Raw genomic sequence first — 8,377 nt, forward strand, 5'->3', positions numbered from 1 at the left:
ATGACTCGATGTTTGGCTCACTTCAATTGCAACCTTTGTTAAAAGACAAAAATTAAATAATAATTAATAACATGTCACTACAACAAAATAGAGGTTTTATGACTTTAATTGGGAGACATTGGAAGTCTACAATGTCTCCCACTTAGTGAGACGTTGTTGCTAGGGTCATTGTAGGTATATATCCCACGTCTCCCATTGGGAGACGTGCCTCACTTCCCACGTCTCCCACTGGGAGAGGTGGAAAGTCAAACGTTGACTTTCCACCTCTCCCATTGGGAGACGTGGGAAGTGACTCACCTCTCCCAATGGGAGACGTGGGAAGTCCCTAGGAGACATCCCACGTCTCCCATTGGGAGAGGTGAGTCATTTCCCACGTCTCCCAATGGGAGAGGTGGAAAGTCAACATTTGACTTTCCACCTCTCCCATTGGGAGACGTAGGAAGTCTCCCACCTCTCCCAATGGGAGACATTGAAAGTCTCCCACATTTAAAAAAAATAAATTAAATAAATTTATAATTAATATTATTTTAATTTGATTTAATAATTAATTAAATTGAAATAATATTAATTTAAATTGAAATAATATTAATTTAAATTGAAATTATTTTAATTTAAATTGAAATTATTTTAATCTAAATTGAAATTAATTTAATAATTAATTAAATTGAAATAATATTAATTTAAATTGAAATAAAAAAATATATTTGTTAGATATATACAAGAAATACAATATTTGTTAGAAATATTCAAAATGAACAAATATTGCATTGTGTATGAAGAAAGAGTTAAAAAATTAAAAAAAAACCTATCAACGAGGTCGGTAACTTTGGATTATCGGCAACATATATGTCGCCCATTCTTGTCGCAACTCATCAATTTGTGCCTCTGTATATGATGTACTTGTTAGCTGCAAGAAATATAAAGTAAAATATATTAATTAATTATTTGATTACATTTATAGTTTCAAAAATAATTTGTAAATTTTAATTAATAATACCGTTCTCAAGTAATGCCTGGGACTTGCATGTTCAATCAAGTAATGCCCGTTCTCAACTAATCGTTTATTATCCTAAATAATATCGGGCAGCATTTCCCCTATAATAGTGACCTAACCATCTGCATGTGAATAACAAAACAAACAATTCAAACAACATACAATAAGTTTCTTCCTTATAGAATGCCTATATAAAATTAATTGTTTATTATCCTAGATAAAATCGGGCAGCATTTCCCCTATAATAGTGACCTAACCATCTACATGTGAATAGCAAAACAAACAATTCAAACAACATACAATAAGTTTCTTCCTTATAGCTCCGCAGCACACAGTCAAATTTCTCAAAACCTACTTCACTAATACACACAAGTTCTCAACCTTCCGTTATCACCGCAGCACACAATTTTAATCTCAGAACCTACTTCACTATGGATGAATATTTAAGATATTCAAACTCTTCTAACATTTGTTTAATAATATTAAAAGTAGAAGTAAGAGAATATATATTTACCTCTTGCAATTAATAATTCAAAAGCTAGCAAAATTACTTCAAGTAGTAATCGAATTCGCTATTAAATTCACAAACCAATATAAATAAATTAATAAATAATAAATAAAATATCACTAAATATCTAGCAATATATAACTTATTATTATAATTTTAGAAACTTAATTACCTCAAATGTGTGATTGATAGATATAGAAGTTTTGATGCAAAGTACTCTCTAAAATCTCACCACCAAAATCACAACCTACGAAATTAAATTAATTAATATGTTAAACATTACTAAACAAATATCACTAAATTCCTAATAAGTAATTGATTGGTAAACAAATAAAAAAAAACTCCAATGAGCCACTAATTATAACCTAAACAAAAAATCAATAAAAAATTTCATAACCTAAAATCTCAATAATCAACAAAAACATAAATTTTTGCATATATTTATATTTTTAAAATTATTTAATAAATTTATTTTAACATAATAACTATATATATAACAAAATAGTTAGAATTTAAAAAAAAAAAGTTTAAATATACATACAAAAATATATCTAAATTTCGAAATAAATAATGATAAAAATTAAAAAAAATCATGAACATATATATTATAATGAAATATATACAATGTGATAGGTTAAATTAAAAAAAAACTATGAAATCTTAAATCTATAAAAAAAACCTCCATGGAAAAACAAATAAATCTAACAATGTATAGAAAAAAATGCATAAAAATGTAAAATTAACACAAAATCATGTATATTACTCATCCTAATGCTAAACCTATGATTTTTTTATCAAAATAATTAACTAAAATTCATAAAAATTAAAAAAAACTAACCTTGAAAACCCTAAAATCGCAACCCCTTTCGTGCTCTCTGTTTGGTGTGCTCTCTCTGTTTGGTGTTATGAGGAAGAAGAAGACCCAAAATTCATTAAATGGCCAGGGGGACATCCAACGTCTCCCACTGGGAGACGTGGGACACGTGGCACGTCTCCCACTGGGAGACATTGAATGTATAGAGGGGTACATCCAACGTCTCCCATTGGGAGACGTGCCACGTGTCCCACGTCTCCCAGTGGGAGACGTTGGATGTACCCCTCTATACATTCAATGTCTCCCAGTGGGAGACGTGCCACGTGTCCCACGTCTCCCAGTGGGAGACGTTGGATGTACCCCTCTATACATTCAATGTCTCCCAGTGGGAGACGTGCCACGTGTCCCACGTCTCCCAGTGGGAGACATTAGATGTCCCCCTGGCCACTTCTCAACCTATTTCCAACGTCTTCCACCATTTTTAATGTCTTCCAATTGTAGTCATTAATAAAAACTTTCAATGTCTTACACCATTAGACATTTAAAACCCCTGATAAGTTTTAATGTCTTACACCAATGGTGTAAGACATTGTAGGGAGTCATTGTATGTCAAATTTCTTGTAGTGTGTCATGCAATCAAAACAAAAGATATAAAATTATTTACTCAAATCACTTCCTTGTTCTCTAACCAAGTACGAAACGTACGATAGTGTTCATCTTGGATCCATTTTTTGTTCTTTGACTTAGATGGATATTTTTTCTGAATCCAAACGAAATGATCCCTTCATAAATGTATACAAAATTAGTATGAATTAATACAAATATCACAACAATGTTCTATCCTATCATACTGTCTAAGATAACTTACTCGATGTAAGGTTGTATCTCATCAATGTTTTGCAATATAAGACAATGTGCTTCATGTCCTTCATCTTGAGTTATTAAGCATACAACACCACCTTTTCCACCATAACCACCACTACTTTTATTTAATGTAGAATGATCGCCCACGCTTGTCACACCATGCAAGTATTCTGAACAAAATTCAATGGCTTCTTCTGCAATATGACATTCAACAATACATCCTTCGGGTCTACTTCTATTTCTAACATAACTCTTAAGAATCTTCATGTATCGCTCAAAGGGATACATCCATCTTAAGTAAACAGGTCCGCATAGTTTAATCTCTCTAACCAAATGGACTATAAGATGCACCATTATGTCAAAAAAAGAAGGTGGGAAGAATCGCTCCAAGTAATACAGGATTATAGCAATCTCCACTTGTAAATTGTCCAACGTTGAAACATCAATCGTCTTACAACATCAATACTTGAAAAACAAACACATCCGTGTGATTATCTCTCGAACCATTCTAGGTAGCACACCACGAATAGCCATAGGTAGAATGTGTTGGAATAGGACATGACAATCATGAGATTTCATGCCAACCAAATTCAAATTCTTCATATCCACCAACGTTCTTATGTTTGAAGAATACCCTTCTGGAACTTTAATATTGTATAAGCAACCACAAAGTTCTTTTTTCTCATCCTTAGTGAGTGTGTAACAAGCTGCTGGTAAAAATGTTCTGTTAGGGCCACCTTTTGGATGTAGCTTTTTCGCAAGCCCAATGCAGCCAAGTCTTTCTGAGCTTTAATACCGTCCTTACTTTTACTAGGATATATAACAAAGTTCCTATTGGAATATCACACACATTTTTCTCAATGTGCATAACATCTAAATTATGTGGCACAAGTAAGTTTTCCCAATATTCAAGCTCAAAGAAAATTGATTTTTTCTTCCAAGGACTTGTAGACTCATCTGCACTAGTCAAACTAACTTCAATCTTATCCTTGCCAACACTCTTTCCCCGACCCTTCTTCTTCTTAATTGGACAAATAATAGGTTTTCCTACCTTAAATTGAATTACAGATACTTTAGTAAGTACTTGATTCCCAGTCAAAGGAACTGGAGCCAAACCAAACTCTTGTTCACCATTGAATGCAATTTTCCAAGTTCTAAAGTAATGTCTCCGGGGCAAGAATTTTCTATGTCCCATATAGCAACACCTTTCGGGAATGTTTGAAATATTGAGAGAAAGTCTTCTTATCACAAATAGGACAAGCTTTGTATCCTTTTACACTGTAACCAGATAAATTTCCATGCCAATACCATATTTTATAACTTTTGTCTATCCCATGGAAATATAAGTGCTCTTTTATCATTGTGGCAGTCATCTTTTTCATATTTCCACACTTACTACAAGGACAACAAATATAGTTTGGATCTTTGGCATGATCCAAACTAAATTTAAGAAACTCATCGACCTCTTTTATATATTCTACTGACAACTTATCAGCTGACATCCATTCTTTTTCCATATTGGCCTATTTCTTTTAATAAAAACTTAAAATTAAGAAAATAAAATAAAATAAACATACAAAACAAAACTAAGTATAAAAAAATCTATAGAAAATCGGACAACATATCCCCTAATTTACTAGCCTAGCCATCTGTCACATTCAACACCAACATGTCAAACAAATCAAACAGCACATAGGTTTTCATCCATATAATTCTCAGAACGTACTTCACTAAGACATGCAAGTTCTCAATCTTTCGATATCACTTCAGCACATAGAATTCCCAGAACCAACATCACTACGGATGAAGAAATATTAGGAAACACTCATTTATTTAAGTTGTAGTTAGAAAATTGCACATGAGTATTGGTATTTATTTTTTTAATCATATTTTAAGTTTTTAAATCAAAAGTATATTTATTTGTATATTAAAACTTGAAATTATATTATTATCCTATATTATAATATGAAATTATTATTTTATATTATTACCCTATATTAAAATATGAAATTATAATATTACCAACTATTATATATATATAAATAGGAGAAATATAAATTTATATAAGTAAAGAAATTAAAAAAAACCTGAGAAAACCAGCTGATCTGAACCACAACCTACGGTGAACTAAGAGACACCCACGCCGATAGCACGCCACCACCGCCGAGAGTCCGTGCCGCCGCCGAGAACCCGCGCGTGCCGCTGCCTAGAGCTAAGGTCACCATCGCCGTTCACCACCTACAATCGAGAACCAATGTTTCCGGAGCAGATTTTGGAGGGTCCCGAGAGCCAACGCAGCAACACCCACGATCACCTTCGTTGTTCACTACCAACAGCCGTCGTTCACCACCAACAGCCGTTGTCCACCAAAGCCCTAAATTCCAAAATGTGTGTGACTGAAATAAATCCCCAAATGTGACTGCAATAATAAATCCCCAAATGTGTATTTTTACCCTATATTTCGAAACAATGAGTGTTTTTTATGCTCTTTTACTTAACAATTTTAAGGACTTGCTTTGGGAGTCCTTAATACTCTTTTAGGACTCGCTAAAAGTCACCATTCCTAATTTTTCAGCCCAAGTTCTTTTAGGCCTCGCAAAGCGAGTTCTAAAAGAGTATTAAGGACTCCTAAAGCAAGTCCTTAAAATTGTTAAGTAAAACACTCACTTTTTAGCCCTGACTTTTTTAAGACTCGCATATTTCTTTAGGACACTCATCGCGAGTCCTAAATTGTGTTATTTCAGGACTCTCAATGAGTGTCCTAAAAACTCCATAAATATTTTTAAGGACTTGCATTTATGTGCGTGCCCTAAAAAAGTGTCCCGTAAAGAGTATTTTGTAGTAATGGAATGATTTTGACTAGAGATTCATGATAAGAATTTGAACCTACAAATAATGATAGTTAGAGAGCTGTGATGATAATGTGTTATAAAACTATTAAGAATACTGAAATGTAAAATATAAAGAAAATAAATTGACAGAGAAATAGAGAGATGAAAAGAGAGAGTTAAACTCTTGTATGTGTTATTGCAATGGGAGAATGACCCCTATTTATACAGATAAATAAGCCCTAAGGAAATCGGGTAACTACTCTGAATTCAATCAAGAATTAATGCTGATATTTTACTTTGGGTAACCTAGTAATTCTTTATTATTATGGACATCCATATATATAATATTTATAACAGAAATATGGTTGTCATCTTTTCGTTAAAAAGACTAACACCTTATTTTGTGGGAGATTGATTTTAATTAAATAATCAAATAAAAGAAAAATGTAAAATTCCTGAAAAGGGAATAGCAGTACATGCCTGATACATTCCAAGGATTGTGCCATGCGTGTACCACATATATAGATATTGTATCTGTATAGTTTTATTTTATTTATTTAAATATTTAATAATTTTAAAATGGTTTTTCAAATTTGGTAAGTTAGATATTTACCTAAATCAAATCCTATCATCATTATGATATTTTAATATATTACTATTATTATTAGGAATAATAAGGTGATAGAAAAATCTCTATATATATGATATAGAAGAAGAAGAGAAAAAACATACAAAATAACATAGAAAGAAAAGACAACACAATACACAATTTAGAATATTTCTCAGAGTTTTTGTCACACAAAACTCTTTCTTCTTCTTCTTCTTCTTCTTCTTCTTCTTTATTCTAGCCATTCTCAAACCATAATCAAAGTTTTCATGTGTTGAGAAATACTTGTGATTCCTAAAATACAAACTCATATTCTCTATGTTCCCACACACATCTTGAGGTGAAGAGAACACTCCAGAAGATAATTATTTATATGTTCTTGAATTTTTATTTTTATATGTTATATATAAATATATTGCATATATATATTTGTTGCATGATTAATAGTATTGTATGATAATGTTTATGGATTTTTTCTTGGTCGTATAAATTGTTTATATGATTAATGAATTTTTTTTATTGTCATTGTTCCTTAATACAATAAACACAATGGGCTCACCACGCAAAGTTTTCCCTGTGTGCTCTGAATGTTTTCCAACAATGACTAGAGCTATTATAGATTTGTTGGCGGGCCAATTGGATAATATTACGCTACAGTCTACATTGTTGGAGAGAATAAAGGAAAGTGAGTTGGGTGATCCACAACTGACGAAGATCAAAGGGGACGTCCTAGCCGGAGTGTCTAGGGATTATACAGTGTCAGATATGGGCTTGTTGAGATACAAGGGCCGGGTCTGTGTTCTGATGGACACTATTATCAGACGTGAGATTCTGGATGAATCACATACTACCCCTTACTTCTTGCATCTAGTCACCACGAAGATGTATCAGGATGTGAGATCGTGTATTGGTGGCCTGGGATGAAGAGGGATGTGACAGAATATGTCGCTAAATGCATGACATGCAACAGGTTAAGGCTGAGCATCAAAGACCAGCAGGGTTATTACAGCCTCTGGACATCACAGAGTGGAAATGGGAGGACATCACAGAGTGGAAATGGGAGGACATCACGATGGATTTCGTGGTAGGGTTACCTAGGACTGTGGGTCAACACGATTCGGTGTGGGTTATCGTGGATTGATACACCAAGTCAGCTCACTTCTTACCAGTGAGGACAACTTATACAGTTGACCAGTATGTGTATCTCTATGTGAAAGAGATAGTGCGCCTTCATGGGGCTCCGAGGTCTATCGTGTTAGATCGAGACCCCACATTTACTTCCGAGTTTTGGGAAAGTTTGCAAAGGGCAATGAGTACACAACTGAAGTTCAATACTACTTATCATCCTCAGAAAGATGGACAATCTGAGAGAATGATACAGATAGTAAAGGACATCCTGCGAGCATGTGTGCTGGACTTTGATAGATCCTGGAGTAAGTATTTGCCTTTGATAAAGTTTTCCTACAATAACAACTATTAATCGACCATTGGAGTGGCTCCTTATGAGATGGTGTATGGTAGGAAATGCAGTTCTCCCATTCATTGAGATGAGATAGGAGAAAGGAAATACTTGGGTCCTGAGGCACTATAGAGGACCAATGAGGCTATTGAGAAGATTAGAGCTCGGATGCTCACTTCTCAAAGCAGAGAAAAACGTTATGCTAATCCCAAACACAGAAATGTGGAGTTTGAAGTGGGAGACTATGTCCTCCTTAGAGTCTCACCGTGGAAAGGGATGAGTAGATTTGGGAAGAAGGGC

General features: G+C 33.6%; 1 long non-coding RNA gene across 1 annotated transcript; it reads right to left on the reverse strand.

Annotated features, from left to right (window-relative positions):
- Positions 1-480: 480 nt before the first annotated feature.
- Positions 481-2,481, reverse strand: LOC133794555 (uncharacterized). The gene is made up of 3 exons (XR_009875261.1): positions 2,341-2,481; positions 1,675-1,749; positions 481-1,116 (listed from the first exon to the last, which is right to left on the reverse strand). It is a non-coding gene; the product is annotated as an uncharacterized LOC133794555 (long non-coding RNA).
- Between the last annotated feature and the right edge of the window lie 5,896 nt (positions 2,482-8,377).

This window comes from Humulus lupulus, chromosome 8, assembly GCF_963169125.1.
Source record: "Humulus lupulus chromosome 8, drHumLupu1.1, whole genome shotgun sequence".
Taxonomy (NCBI): Eukaryota; Viridiplantae; Streptophyta; class Magnoliopsida; order Rosales; family Cannabaceae; genus Humulus; species Humulus lupulus.